This window comes from Phyllostomus discolor, chromosome 5 (assembly GCF_004126475.2).
Source record: "Phyllostomus discolor isolate MPI-MPIP mPhyDis1 chromosome 5, mPhyDis1.pri.v3, whole genome shotgun sequence".
Taxonomy (NCBI): domain Eukaryota; kingdom Metazoa; phylum Chordata; class Mammalia; order Chiroptera; family Phyllostomidae; genus Phyllostomus; species Phyllostomus discolor.
In genome coordinates, this window is record NC_040907.2 from 55,298,153 (window position 1) to 55,314,887 (window position 16,735).

Sequence of the window (16,735 nt, forward strand, 5' to 3'; positions counted from 1 at the left end):
AGGGTAAGATTCCAGCAAGACCATAAAATGCAATAGAAATAATCTGAATGCACCCTGGCTGGTGTAGCTCAGTGGACTGAGCATGAGCTGTGAACCAAAGTGTCGCAGGTTCGATTCCCAGCCAGGGTACATGCCTGGGTTGCAGGCCATAACCCTCAGCAACCACACATTGATGTTTCTGTCTCTCTCTCTATCTCCCTCCCTTCCCTCTCTAAAAAAATAAATAAATAAAATATTTAAAAATAATAATAATAATAATTTGAATGCTAGTTTGCCCTTTAGATTTTTTACTCATAATAATTTATGGTCTGTTTGATACCACTTCAAAAATTAATCCACAGTGAAGAATATCAAGTTCTTCTTTTCAGGGTATTTCCCCCTCCTCCCAAACTCAAATTAGTCTAAGGGAAAAGAATCAATGTAAAGACTGAGGATAATTTGAGGTGAGCAAAATAAAAATGAATGAGACACTAGATGATGTATGTTTATTCTGTTTCAACTATGAAACTGCAAGGGGCAGAATAGCAGAGAGAAGTTCTTAAACACTTCTTAAACCCTAGTTTATGTCAGAATCATTGAAGGGTTTATTGAAATGCAGGGCTCATTTCAATGAAGGGTTCAAACAATGAAGGGTTTACTGTTGGGCCCTGACCTCAGAGTTTTAGAATCAAAAGCTTTCAAGTGGGGACCAAGAATTCACATTTCCAATGTTTTCCCAGGGGATGCTATGTTGCTGGTTCTTGGACCACACTTTGAGCACTGGAATAATGGTTAAGAGTGTGAGCTTCAGAGTCAGGCTTGGGGAAGGTCTGATCCCTCCCCTAATTGGGTAGCCTTCCATCAGCATGTTAAACTTAGTGTCTCTGATCCTCAGCTTCCCCATCTGGAAAGTGGAAATAATGATTCTTACCTCATGGAGAGGATTAAGTAAAATAATGCATGTAAATCTCATATCACAGTGACAGACACATGATAAATATTCCATAACTATTGGCCATGATTGATGTAACATGTCTAAGAGAGGAATCATCCAAGAATCAAGGGTTAATCCTTTATTTCCCAGACTTTGGCTTGAGAAAATGTGTTATAAGACAAATAAAACTTAAATTAAAATCCTGCATTTCAGGCCACATAACAAATATATGTATATATGAGAATAACACTACAAGTACCACATGGATAAAATTATGAGATTTGCAATGCAGTTAAATTAAACATAAAGTTAATTATTTAACATCTCCAAGAAACATGCATTACATATTTCCTACTTGTCACCTCAGAGCTTCTTGGCCTCACCTATGTCATTGGTCATTGAGTCACCCACCATCACCATAACCAACTTCCTGAGGCCACAACCTGACTGTAACAGTGGGGAATTGTAACCCACCCCACCATTCTTTTGGCATTGTTTCTGCAAATGCTGACTCTGACTAACATGTAGCTTGTAGACAAACAACATGTTTGTATAAGAATCATAGGGACTAACTTTGAAAGATACAGACTCTGATCTTCAGTCATCCCAGCTCTGGGAGATTTGCTGACCTTCAAATAAAAACCAGGATGATGCACACTGGACCATCACTTGCCTTATTACAATGGATTGTGTTAGTCTGAATGTGGAGAACTTTTCAACTCACTCCCTTGATGTCTTTGTCCTGTTTCCCCTCTCCCTCCATATAAAAACCTCTGCCTGTACTGAAATGTGGAGATGGGCTTTGAGACAAAAGCCCCCATCTTCTCAGATGACTAGTTTTTTAATAAACCTCTTTCCTTTACACCAGCACCTGTCTTTTGAGTATTGGTTTCCAAAGTGGCAGGCAGCCGTACCTGTGCGGCAAGTTGTGACTTGCCTTTTGTCAGGAAAGATGCCTATTGCCCTGAACCTCCCAGGTCACTGCCATAGAGCTTCTCTGTGGGCTTAAGAGAAAAATACCCTCAGTTCTCTAGGTCTTTGCAACTCAATCTGGCAGTTTACACTTGTAGACCTATGGGGTAAACCTTTGACCAATGGGAGACCAGAGCCAGGTAAAAAAAATTCCCTTCCTTCTCTACAACAACCTCCATTTTCCTGAGGCATAGTCACTCTTAAATCTTCAGAAGACAATTGCTGAGACTGACAATCTGGTACCAAACAGCACCCAGCTCATACCACCCTGCAGGGTTGGCTTTCCCTCTATTCCTTCCTTCCCCCCACTTTCCTCATTCCTGCCTCTGGGGAATTGTCCTCACCTAACAATTAGTAGCACATGAGCTTTTGCTCTGGCTCTGCTTTCTGGTGAGACCAAACTAAGATGGACAGCATGCAAATAAATTAAATTTTGACCATTAGTTTCTCCTTAGTTAGGATTGATTTAGGGAATGATGGAATAAGTGATTGCATTCTTAAATGATAGTAAGCATGATTTAATAAACAAATGAAAGGGTACTGTAGGCAGCTAGGCAGACCTTGGTTTCTTTTAGCCCTTGTTTAGCCTTGTTTCTTTCAGCTCCTTTTAAGTCTTTGTTGTTAAAAGATAAACTGAAGTATATTAAAATTTTGTTTATTTGAAAAAAATATGTTCAAATCAGACAGCACCAAGCCAGAAGTGCTTAGGAGCACTCTACTGCCAGGAACTAAGGGTTTTTATAGAGAAAACACAGAAGGAAAACAAACAAATCATTTGATTGGCTATAGCATAAGGGGTTACCTTATTTGGGAAAGACTAGTTGGCTGTTTGCAATTGGTTGAACTTAGGTTTTGATTTCTTACCCCTGAGGCACTGACGGGCTTAGGTTTGACTTGCTGATCTAAACTGCTGAGGTACTAGAACTAGGTACTCAATCTAATGGCCTCCTTGTTTAATTAATTAAACACTGTTTTCACTTTATTTCACAGTCTGTTGTTATAGTACTCAGGTTGTAGTACTCAGGATGTAGTACTCAGGACTACTATTCTTGATCATGTTTCTTGTAAATCCCCCATTCAAAGAAAAATGAATACTATAACTAGGGCTTTGCCACCTTTGCTCTAAATTTCCATAAGCTGATCTTTTTCTCCCCCTTTTTGATCCTTGCCATTTCTTTTGTTTTACTAATCTGTTTACTCATTTTCCTACTTTAATACTATATTTGTATTTTGACTTCTCATCATTACTGGTATTCCTTTTCCATCCTAGCCACAAGTTCATTGTCTCTCTGTAAATTGAACATGACTTTTTACCTGCCCTTCATGAAGTCCTGTCATTTGCATGAAAATGACTGGCTTCTTGGCATGACCAGAAAGGTACTAATCCCCAGTGTAAATTCTGTCTCTATGGTATTTCTTGTTCTTTCAGTTTAAGCATTCCTCACACCCATGGAGACCTAATGAACAAAATGCTCTTTGATTGCTTTTGCTTTTAGCTCCTCAATGTTCATTAAATATGGGCTTCACAAAGTTTTTAGTACCAATCCCAAAAGAATAAGGAAGCAATTGCTCAAGTTTTGTTAGAGTAGAGCCCCACCAACCACATTATAGCCCCTCCTTAGTTACAGTTTAATTACCTACCCATTCTTATGCAATAGTTCTTCACAAAGAAAACAAGGAAACTAAATGGAAAAAATATATATCAATAAGCAACTGCTGGATTAGAAAAGCACCAAGCAAGGTAAAGAAAGATGAGAACAAAAATCAAACAAGTAATAGCACAGACTGGGATTGTTAGTCGACTGCTCTGCAGAGCCCCAAATGTCTGAAAGTTATTTTGGCATCCACACACTCACCCAAAACAGTCAATGCATTTTGGGGGGCAGGCTCAACTGTTCGAATCTATGCAAACCAAGCACATTTTTCAAAAATCTAGTAAATGATTGGCTAGCTAAGTAAAGACCATCCTGGTTAATTGGTCTCCACTAAAGAAACATTAGGCTTTAGGGAAAATGCATGTTTAATAGAAGTAATAAGTTATTAATACTAATGGAAATTCTACAAAATGTAAAAGAGTGGAAACTGTTCAAGTTGCTTTCTGAAGCTTAATTAATTTGTTCCTTTCCCTCACCCTATCCATTAAGCTATTAATTTAAAAATATTAATGCAGCTCAAGAATCACAGAGAGACACCTCTTTATTTGCTTTTCTTTCCATCTAATGTCTTAACTACTGTTTCAAAAATGATTATTCATAACATAAGTGTATATTGCAATTAATGAAAACCCTATTCTGACAAGAGTATTTTACACATATTTCTACATCTTCTTAGCTTTCTTTTTTTTTTAGCTTTCTTAACTTGGTTAAAAAACAGATCTACCTTTATTCCCTTATAATTTTAAGTGATCTGCCTTAAAAGTCATGTTTTCTCTTATTTTTATAGACTCCATAAAGTTCATTTTTCATGTGGTGTTAATTTGTGGTGTGGATTTGTAAACATAGCAGTAATAACAACTACTTAACATTTTTATTCAGTTAAAGGGAACTATTAATTGTGCCTCCAAGGAGAAGATGACTGGCTTTCTGCATCTTCAAACAAGCTGCCTGTCACTCTGCTGAGTTACTCAGGGATTTCTGATAGCAGAGTACACAAGAGGGAAATGAATGTTTGTTATCACCACTTAGGGTGTTGCCCCACAATCCTTTGGAGAACTAGGATAAACCAGTCAAGGTTTATCCCACGCTCTTAGAGGCCTGCTCAGAGACAGCTACGGTATCTTTCTTCATAGCCCTTGCCTTTTTATACCTTACTCTAGTTTCCACTCTGCTATACTTTTTGAAACTTTTTATTTTAGATAATGATCAATTCATAGGAATTTGCAAGATGATATACAGAGAAATCCTGTGTGTTCTTCATTCAGTTTTTCTTCAAAGGAACATCTCACATAACTAACTATAGTGAAATATCAAAACCCAGAAGTTGACACTGGTCTACTCCCCTTTTTAGTGGGGTCTGTTACTCACCTCTATGTAAAAAGGGGCCCTGAACCCACCTTATTTTACCAGCTGAAGAGGAGAAGTTACAAGACAGTGAAAGATTTGAAAATTAGGTACTCAGAAAACATTATACTTGAATTCGTTGTTCCACTGCTCTGAAGCTTCATACAACCTAGTTGTTTCCTTGACCCGCATGTGAACTCTTCCTTGAAGATGAAATAAGGGAAGAAATACCACTCACAAGAGCATTACAATTTTAAATGCCACTAAAAAGAGCATTACAATGTTAAGTGCCAATAACAAGTACATTGTGATTTTAAAATCTCTTCACAACCATTTTAAGACAACTGTGTTAAACACCGTCATTTAAGAAACTTTAGTTGAGGAACAATTTAGTTTCAGTGCTAGTATCTTCATAGTCAAGGCAGACCTTATTCTGGGAAGTTGAACTTATGAATATTTGACAAAATATATTGTCTTACTTTACTATCAAATGATGTGATTATTTTGAAGATTATATTAAAATCTGTCTTTTATAATATAGAAACTTGATACTTTGAACAGCCTTCCCAATATAAGTACTGGTAAGTCCTACATAAGACTTAAATTTTTATTTTATTGCTGAACTTTCAGAGAATAAAGAAAGTTTATTTAAAGTGAGCTAAAAAATCATTAATGATCTGGGTAAGCACTAAGGAAAAGCAAGGTTGTCCTGAGGGCAATGGGATATTAGGACTGAAATTGGAGATTAAGCCTTGAGCTGATAATGAGGGAAAGATTTATTGATGATTGTTACATTACAATGACTTTGAATGGATTATTCAGAAATTAAGATAAACACAATCTTTACAAACAAATTAGAAACAAACTGAGACAAGCCAGGACAAGTGGAGTAGGGAAACTGAGACAGACAGCTGAACAAAATGGCCAAGCAATTTACAGCCAGCTACCGAAGGTCAGTTCTCTAGAGACAACACCTAGGCCTCAGCTGTACTTCAGCTCTAGGCCCAGAAAAGCAGCAAAACCATGTGGGGGGAGTCAGGACCAGCTGCAGTGACTAAGAACCTCCTGCCCTGGCACTGACCAGTCAGTAAAGACCACAGCCCCGAAAGGGCACACTTGGAAAACTGATGAATAGTCTCCTGAAACCCTCCCCTGAAACCTGCTCTAAAATTTCTGCCCACAAGAAAAAGATAAAATCCTCAAGACAAAGGACCCTGCTTCAGTACTCTGTCTTTGGGGAGCAGCCCATGCCCTTCCCTTTCCCCTCTTCCCTCACTTCTTCCCCCACAGATATGTGTCTCTTAAACTCTAAGGCACACTGAGGCTTGCAACCAGAGAAGCATTGGGCAGGGGCAGCTCATCTCTGGCTAATCCCCTGAACCTGTCCCCACAGCCCCCTTTTCTCTGTCTTCCCAGTGAGCCAAAAGCAGCCCAGCCTAGGCTCTCCTGTTGCTTCTTCTGTGATAAGCCTTCCTCGTGTCCAGGTGACCCTCATAGTCACCTGGACTCATGTTGTGAAATCTCTCCTACGTGAAGTCAAGAACCTACACACTACCGGTTGGCCCTAGGCCAACCTGCTCAGAGCCAGGTCCCCTGTTTCATAACAAAATCACCATGAGCGAAAGTCATCAGAAATAACTACACGTTCACACCACCATGGATACCAGATATGAGAAGAATCATTTTGGAATAGAAAATAACTACATATAATATACTTAAAGAAATTTTAAAATGAAATGACAAAAAGTAAAACAAAAACTTAGCAAGCAGCTTGAGGCCAAAAATGAATATGTAAATTTGAATCAAAGACTAAATACAACTGTAAGAAATAAAAAATAAAATTGTAAACTCAAGCTTAGTGGATGTATTAAACAGAAGATTAGACAAACAGTAAATTTTTAAAGAGAATTGGCAGATGGCTCTTAGAAATTACACAGAATGCAACATTTAGGAACAAAAACATAGGAAAAATCTCTTAAGTTTTATTATTCTTCTGTAGCACAGGAATTAAAATGCTTGCCCTATCTTCTTCTGTTCACTACTAGATTCTACTTCATGAGGGTAAAACAAGTTATGTATGATAACCTCTACCAATAAGGTATAACCGAAACTACCTCTGTCCCTTTCCATCTCTTTTTCTCAGACTACCCTTATCTAATTTTTCTCTTCATTGGTTTTCTCCAAACCATGCCTCTTTATTATACCCTGATTTTCTCTGGAATAACTGTTGGGAGTCAAGGTGAATATATACTGATTTGTCCCTTCCCCCACCCCTGAGAATCCGCAGAGGCACTTGTTTTTCAGGTGTGAACTGGACAAGTGTGGAGCTATTATTGCACTCATTAGAGGTGATCAGTTTAGAGGAGACCCCTTGACTTGATGACTCAGGGAGTACAACCATTTTGCACTAAGCCTTTGGAGACACATGGGCTAGAAACTGCCACTGAGAAGCAGCACTTAACACATAATGGCTGTCCAGAGGCTAAATCAACCACAAGTCTCTCTAGACTCCCAAGTCTTATAGTTTGCAAATGGAGATTAAGATACAAAAACAAGAGAAACTATTGCATAAAAAGTATTTCCCTCCAGAAGAGGCCTCAATGGCAAAGGGAAGAACATTTATATGCACCTTGTAGGCTAGTGGGGTAGGACTCTAAACCTGCTTCTCAGGTGACAACAATGGGCCCAGAATTATTTTTGTAATTCTAGTAGCAGTGTGCATGGAAGCCCTTAGCTCCACATGAAGAGCAGGTTATCATGTTTCAGCTAAGGGAATAGACTAAAACAGTGGTTCTGTACCTGAGCTGTACCGAGAGCTTTAAAGAGGACTGGTACCTATTCCCTGGAGATCCTAAATGGTCTGGGATGCAGTGCAGCCCAGGCTAAGAACCCTCAATAAAAAGGTTCCCACACCTTAGGGGCATCAATATCACCTGGTAGGCTTTTTAAAACACAGTTTGAACTCAAAGTTCCCAAAGTCAAGTCCCAAAACATCAGCATCATGTGGTGACTTGTTAGAAATACAAATTCTCCAGCACCCTGTGGCCCTGATAGGTGGGAAATTCTAGGAGTGGGGCTCAGCAAATTCTGTCTAATAGGCCCACCAGGTGATTCTCACTGAACTTTGAGAACTCCTGCTCTGGAAGGAGCCTTTTATTCTGGGTTAAATCCCAGCTGTGATACTTCCTAACTCTGTGACTTGAACATGTCACTTCATCTTTTTGTGTCTCAGTTTCACCATGTATAAAATGGGGCTCACAGTACCTCCCGCACAGCACTGTGAGGCTTAGTGAGTAAAGAAGTAAAAGAATCAGTAAAATAGTAAAAGCATAATGTCTTAAGCTGTATTATAAATTTAAGTTAGATTCTGAAATCATATTTATAGTCTACCTTTTAGAATCAGTAGTTATTCAGACTGCAGTACACAACCTTGGCTACATATATTAATTGCCTAGCATTTAGTGCTAGGCAATTGAACTAGCACTAGTTATTAATTGAACTAGCATTATGACTAGTTCAGTGGGGAGTTTCATTCATTCTCAGAGATACTCTTCTTTAAATGACAGGTGTGTGTGTGTGCTCACACATGTATAACATAACTAGAATGCGGGATTTCTGCTGTCTGTAATTATAAACCTTTTACAAACAGGCAATGACAAACCTTGGGACATCTATAATCCAGACAGCCAAAATGTTTCACTTACATTGTATTTGATATCTTGTATTTCAGTTTTTGTAAAGCAAGAACTGAATTAGCTATTCTTTAAAAAAATCAAGCTTTAGAGATGAATTTGATTAGAAATTAGGATTCTGTGTCTCTACTGTGGAGCACTACTGTGAAGTAAAATAAGCTCTCAAGAATCCTATTTTGTTTTTTCCATAAGCGATGTAACCCATTGCTCAGGCCCTCTGGGCCTCTGCTTTCTCCATGTGATATCCAAAAAGGCACTATAGAATCTTTGATCTCTAATGTCCCTATGACCTCTAATATTTTGTAAAAGGCGAAAGATTTATACGATCTGAAGAGAAACCAGAGTATCACCTCTAATATTTTGTAAAAATTGTTTTCTCAGCCCTGGCTGGCATAGCTTAGTGGATTGAGCACGGGCTGCAAACCAAAATGTCGCAGGTTTGATTCCCAGTCAGGGTACATGCCTGGGTTGCAGGCCATGACCTCCAGCAACTGCACATTGATGTTTCTCTTTCTCTCTCTTTCTCCCTCCCTTCCCTCTCTAAAAATAAATAAATAAAATCTTTTAAAAAATGTTTTCTCTTCAGTCAACAAATTCATATACTCCCCGAATCCTATCAACATCAGTCATAATCAGGCTTAAAATTTTTTCAGGCCCTGACCAGTGTGGCTCAGTCGTTTGAGCATCATACTACGAACCAAAAGATCGTGGGTTCAATTCCCAGTCAGGACACATGTCTGGGATGTGGCTTGGTCCCCAGTTAGGGTTATGCGAGCGGCAACCAGGCAACCGATCTCCGCTTCTCTCTCACATTGATGTTTCTCTCTCTTTCTTTCTCCTTCCCTTCTCCTCCCTCAATATAAATAAAATCTTTTAAAAATGTTCAGAACACATTACTTCAATATTCATTGTAGCTCATTTAGTCATTCATTTACCAGATACTGAACATGCGTTGGATACTGTTCTTGGGACAGGGAATTGAACATGGGCCAGGATAGACCAAGTCTTCTCCTCATGGAGCTGACATGGTGTTGAAGAGCGAGTCAGCCTGTGATACATGAAATGTAATTGTCAGAATTTGACGGTTTCTTTTCCTTATTCACAACATCCCACATTTGCATTTTTAACAGATGTGCCAGAGAAGATGGTGGAAGGACTATAAACTTAGGTAAAATTTAATAACATTTTTAAAGAAAGAGAAATATTTTAATAAATTATCCACTCCCTCAAGGGGTTAAAGAGCAATTTAGGTCCTTGTACTAGTTCTTTCCAAATTTCCTGATTAAGGTATATTTTTGTAAACTAAAATTTTTGTGGCATATTGTGGGGCAGGGCATGAGAACTAGTCTGCATAGTTATAGAACTCTTTGCTTGTTAACACAGGTTGGCAAACTACATTCCTTAAACTAAATCAGGTACCACCTCCTTTTTTTGTAAATAAAGTTTTATTGGAACATAACCACACTCACTTGTTCAAGTATTGTCTATGGCTCTGCTTTCACTCTAAAAGGGCCAGAGTGAGTAGTTACAACTCTATGTCTCACAAAAGCTGAACTATATGCTTTTTGGTTCTTTACAGAAAGACTTTGCTGACCCCTGTTCCTTAGCACTGAGCTTCTGTTTGAATAAACTTGTCAACTGCCTTGCCTGCGTACTCACACATACTCAGGGGGGATACTTCACTCCCAAAAAACAGCTAGATGTTGCACTAACCTCTGACTTCTTCCTTGTAGCAGCACCGAGCTGCATGACCCACTTATTTACTCTTCTGACAGGTATCACTTTCATACTCTGTAGCCAAAACAAACTTTACCCATTAATCAAAATTTCAGCGACTCACTTGCGGTAACTGTCATGTCTTGTAGCTTGAGAAATGCAGCCCTGTAGTATTTGCCGTGTTCATTTCAACAGTGCTCTTCAAATAGTTTTGCTCACATACCACTGAGAGAGCTTTGAAGAACTGTCAGTGTCCCCTCACACATCTTTTACTGACATCTACAAATTGTCGTATAAGTTTAGAATAGTAGTTACAAATATAATTTCTAGCATGTCATAAAGTGGCATGTTTCAAGATAAAATGGTTACATCTCTTTCCTCAGTGTATCCAAAGAAATCAAAACGCCATCATAGGTTTGGTGTCACCTTTATCCATGTGTTGGATGTGGTGCGGTGCCATCCACACCCCTCCTTCACAGTCTGTGTCTTCATTCCCCAGCGGCCTGGAGCCTTCCCACAGGAAGTGCTTCTGACTGAACAGAACTCCCTAGGTAAAGCTTATGATCCCTTCTGGGGATGCAGCCAGCAGCAGCAACTGGTCTGTGGAAAGGACACAGGGACCTTGCCCCTTACCTCATCTGTCGTCTGAGCTCCAGAGTTCCCAAGGGATGGCTGCAGCCTCTGGGGTAAATGCATCAAAACTCACCTTTCTCTCGACCCATTTCATATCCTCTCACTCTCCCACAGTACAATGACCAAGAGAATGACCCAATAAACCTTCTGCAGACAAACCTCTCTTCTAGAGTGTTTTCCAGGAACTTGACTTACCATATTCATTTTCAAAAGTACATGACTAAGCTCTCCTTTCGCATGAGAAAAACCCATGTTATTTTGTCTTAATAAAAATTTACATTTTCATTCCACTTTGCCCACAGATTTTTATCCTATTGTAATATACTTTAATGCTTGAAAGTCTTTTCTTGATCACCCTTTGTCATATTTTCTGTAACTATATTATATAAATTAAAATTTAAAATTTTCTTATGACCATAGGGTTCTATATGTTAAGTCTTTCTAGGCTGAGCTATCATTGCACTAACTAGGAATATACATTTGATCAAAGCAACATATACAAGCATCATAAATTTTGATAAACATTATACAGAAAAATAAAAATAGAAATGCATCTCTTAAGGTAGTAACTTCTGTTTTTAATTAGTTTTTGTTATCTGTCAACAAGTGGCATTTATTGCTAAGTGAGAGTGTTCTGTGCCACTTTCCGTTTCATTTGTGTCCATGTGCAGAAACCGTTTCTGTGCATGGTACCTACAGGAGCGGGTGGAAATGGCAGTGGTTCACCACAGTGTGCAGCAGTGCACTTTGAATTCCTTTGAGGGATTTACCAAAAATCACAGGCTGATAAAATGCCAAAAATGATTTTAATGGTTTATCAGCTGACAATTTAATTAGGTCTTCATTTAGTTTTCTTTAAAACAAAGATTTGAAAACCACTTGACTTACAGAGGATTTGTTAACCAGTCATGTAGTTCCTTTTCTCAATACATACACTCTATTCCAAATTGTGCCTTTGTCATTTGTGACATCCCGGAGACAACACAGGAACATTGATAAATGAGACATCTATTGTGAAGAAGGAGTAGGGAACAGGCAAAAAGGAAGACCTTGAGTACAGGCCAGTTCTCAGGTCCCTTTGATGACAAAAGTGCATGTGGAGCTTGAACAAATGCAGAGCAGCCTTGCCAGTGAACTCCCTGAAAACTTTCACCTCCTGTGAGGGGCACAGCCTCACCCGCCTGAAGGTCTCTGTGGCACATTCGTACCAAGATCCTGTACAACTGCAAGATAGCTCCGATTACTTTGTTTTTGTTTTTGTTTTTTTAATCCTCACCCAAGGATATGTTTATGGATTTTAGAGAGAAAGGAAGGAGGGGAGAGAAGAGACAGAAACATGGATTGGTTGTGTCTCAAATGCGTCCCTTCAGGGTGTGGAGGACAGAGCCTGCAACGTAGGTATGTCCTCTGACCAGGGATCAAATCACAGCCCTTTTTGGTGTAGGAGACAACACTGCCACCAACTGAGCCACCGAGCCAGGGCTCCTATACTGTCTTTAACATAACCTTTAATTATAAGTAGATATTTAATAAAGACCAAAATACATTTCACACAGGAGGCAGAGAGCTGGGTCTCAAATAGACTTCAGTACTAGCTTCTCTGCCCCACAAATTTTCTGTGTACATTATTTTTCCTAATAAAAAATGGGGATATTCCATTATTCCAAAATATTCCAAGAGTTGCAACGATTATTAAACAATCTGAGACTCTAGAAGGAATTTCAAAAAGAATTTTCATTCTCAAACATCCAGCATTTTATCTTACAGAGTTTATATTTTTTATTATTTTGAAGAGCATAGTTTTCCTGTCATAGGCTATGATATAAGGCAAAAAAAAAAAAACCTTAGGGGAAAAAAAGGGTGAGTTTAATAGTGACTTTTAAAGAATTCTAGCTGTATTTATTTCCTGTTCTCTTGTACCTCTTGCTCCTGGGCATGGTGACAGGGAACTTTTTTTAAATGACACAATCAGGTGTTACAGAAGACTGGAAGGACATATTACCCAAGGGCACAAGTGGCCTCTCCTGCCTGTCCTGGAAGCTGTTGAAATATTTCACTTACTAGATAAATTTTCTTAAAGCTTTCTTTTCTTTTCTCAATCATTTTCTAAGGGCAATCACTGGGGCACAATTATTAATCTTAGAAGTGTTAAGAAAATCAACTATACTTTAAATTTATAACATGAGAGTGCATAAAGCCATAGAAAAGGCTTAACTCAAAAAAGTTAAGTAGCCTAATTGTGCCTACCTTTACTTTGGTTGACTATTGTTTTCTGGAATTTTTAAAATAATTTACCATATTCTTTGATTGAAAGTGGCGGGAAATATAACTCTTCTTGCAGATACAGGGTATATTAATTAGATTTCATCTTTCCCTTTCCATACCACCTGACTGTGTCATTTGAAAAAAACTTTCCCATCGCCAAGGCCAGCAGCAAGAGATTTAAGAGAACAGAAAATAAATACTGCTAGAATTCTTTAAAGGCATTCTTAAACTCACTTTACTTTTTATTTCTTTGTTAAGTTTTTCCTTCCTTCTGTGAGTAATGGAAATATGTAGAGTTTCACATATAGTATCTTAGCATACACATATACACCTCTTCTTAGAAAGTGTATACATATATACACCTCTTCTTAGCAGCGTGTTTGACAAAATGGAGTTTAGAGTAAGAAGACCTGAGACTGACCATGATTTCAAACAAGCCAGTTAACTTTATGGAGCTTCTATTTACTTATTTATGATATGGTAATAATAATTTTCCTTTGTATGATCCCATGCATGTAAAAGACATGTATGAATGCAGATAGTCAATATAAACAGATACAGTCCAATGAAAGTAATTCTCTCTGCTCTGCTCTGTGGAGTTTAAATTTTGTAAGGAAAGAACAAAGGAGATTTTTAAAAATCTAGGCACTCATAGAGAACCATTCACATGTCTTATCTGTAAACATATGGTTTATTTATGATTTTGGTAATGAAACTAGGAAAAAATAAGTTCAGTAGAACATACCAATAATTTTATCAACATAGTATTTGCCGAGAAAGGATTCATTTAGTCAAACTATCACAACACAATTTCACGGTTAAACCCACATGCAGATTGTTGAATCACGTTACAGAATGTTTCGATGGAATGTGTTAAATATAAAAATAATCCAATGCAATTTCCACTTAACACATTGTACAAAACTCCTTCTTCAAGGGAATTAACAAGTTTACAAGTTTTCCCATAAAGTGCTATGTATTCAAAGTGCTCTGTAGCATCGAGGTGGAGATCAAGGAACAAATACTGCAGAGTTTCACAGCAATGCAGCTCAGTAATAAATGAAATTGAATATAATGTAGGTGAAATTCACTCAGAAAACAAAGGTGATCTGTGATGTGCCACGAGTGCCATATCCTCACTAGGGGGTGGGACCGAAGGGCTTCACATACACATCATTACAGTCATAATAAAAATGAGTTTACATCATTACAGTCATAATAAAAATGAGTTTAAAGCTGAATTCATCACTTTCATAGTGAGTACCCTTTCCTAGAGAAAGAAAGTAAACCAGAAAGAGCAACAGGAAAAAAAAAAAAAAAAGACAGACAAAGAGAGAAAGTTCACAATGCTTCCACAATCCATTTTTCGACGGAGACTAATCCTCAGTACAATCAACAGTCCAAAAGAGCAGTTTCCAGACCTTAGACTGCACAAGAGTTGCGTGGAGGGTTCGTTAAAATCCCCAACTGCTAGACCCTGCTGCAGAGTCTCCAATTTAATGGGTGTGATACGAGGGCAGGAAGTAGTACTCCCAGTGAGGTTCATGCCCTGATCACATTTTGAGAGTCACCATAAGGAGCCAGCATGGATTATATGATGATTTAGAGCAACAATCCTTAATTTTGACTATATAGTAGAATCAACTGGGTTAAAAAACAAAACCAAAAACTGACACCTACACCCATCTAAAACTAATTAAATCTGAGTCTTTGAAGTGGAACCAGGGGTTGAATCATTCATGCATTCATGAAAATGTCTCGTAAAAGTCTAATGTGTAGTCCAGCTGAAAAATTACTGCCTTAGGAAATTTTCTTTCACCTCCTCATGAGGAGAAAAGATAGCCAAACATGTGTGTCCTTTGGAGTGCTGGTGTATGAACTCAGATGTCTTGAAGAAATCAAAATCCTCAATAGGCACCCTGATACACAACTATTTCTAGCAATATCAGGGAGTAATCCAGACAGTGATTGTGACTATTGATTTCTAATGCACTCTGAGGTTAGTTAGTTCACAGGTTTGAAATAACAGAACTTGGGAAGGTGAGTAGCATGCTAACTTAATCCAAGTTTCTTTTCCATTGAACTGCATCAGCAAAACAGTCTAGAGTCTAGAATGTGGGTGTATGTGCTCATGTGCGACATTTACCTACTATAGTTATTGTTATTCATTTCATTAGCTAAATTATTTACTATTACGATTCAAATCTGAGTGGCCCCACAAATAAGGCCCCCAGGGACAAAATTCCACAAACATTCCTGTCTACTTCAGAAAGCAAAACTACAGAAACCCAGACAAGAAACAAAGGGTGCTTTGAAATAAGATTTGCACTTTAAATTGCGCTTCAGGCATAAATAGAAGGAATGACCATTTATAAGTGATTATATGTGCCATGGAATCATTTTATAGGTCTGGAGCAATCTCTAGCACTGAGTATATGTGGAAGGACCTTTCTTTAGACAGCATTTTCACAGACCAAGTCATTAAAGCCCCAGGTAGAGATTTTAAACAAAACTCTCATGTAAAAAACTGGGACTAATATTTGATTACAAATAGAAAGGAATTTAAACAAACCCCAAGTGTCAGTCAGGACTGGGCCTTTCAGTGATCTTTGGTAAAACTCAAGCATCTGAACACTGCCCATTTGATTTGAATACAGACACCCTAGCTCTGTGGGCTGTGTACCAGCCTTAGGGTCCTCCATTAGGAACCACGGACCCCATGTTCTCAAGGGACCCGCTGTCCTTCCAACCAGCACTGACCGATTAGGAAGCAGTTCAGACAAGCAGAGTGATTCTTTTTTAAAGATAAAATTTAAAGTCCCAGCAAGATGTTTGGGTGAATCTTTCTCCATTCTTCAAGTCTTCCAGAAGACATCTTTAAAATATCCTAAAAAGTAATAAAAAAAACCAAGATAGTAGAACTATGAATATAATCACTCAGGATGGTAGAAATGGGGCACTAAGGATATGAGGGCATCAAGGAAATCGGTAAACAAGAAATGCTTGAAATAATTTGATCTTTTGTTACAGTCTTTAATATTTTACATATATACATGTATTTTATACTTTTTATATGTTTAACTTTTTAATATTTTATATATTTGTGGCTACGTATGTTATACATACAAATATATGTTAAACTTCCCAAAACTGCAGAAATTATGGCATAGAGCCCATTTAAAGGCAGATAATCACAGCTGTTCCTTTAAACACTAAAAGGGAAATGAATCCCCGAACAGAGTTTGTTCCTTTCCTTCTGAGCCACATCTCTATGGCCCCTTCTCCTCTGTGTTTCCCCTTTGGGCTCTGTAAGGGAAATAGGCATCTCACTAATTCAGAGAACTGTGCTTGCAAACTCAGAGGATGAGATTTAGGAGTTGCAAAAGGAGTAGAGGTGGTTCCTTGGGGGTACTTTGGCCCCACCTGCACCTCACCCAACCTGTCCTGACAGGTTGGGTGCTAAGCAGCACAGACTGAAGCCTATGTGCTATGGGCATACAAGGACTGATAAAGGGATGAGCCAGCCCAAAGGGGAAGGGACCCCA

The 16,735-nt window shown here is 38.4% G+C and overlaps 1 protein-coding gene across 2 annotated transcripts in view; it reads right to left on the reverse strand.

Annotated features, from left to right (window-relative positions):
- Positions 1-13,698: 13,698 nt before the first annotated feature.
- ERICH3 (glutamate rich 3) overlaps positions 13,699-16,735 on the reverse strand; it is a 113,852-nt gene continuing 110,815 nt past the window's right edge. For both annotated transcript variants that reach the window (XM_028513390.2, XM_036026293.1), the window contains one exon: positions 13,699-16,077. The gene's annotated coding sequence lies outside the window, so the exon portion shown is untranslated. The remainder of the gene's footprint in view (positions 16,078-16,735) is intronic.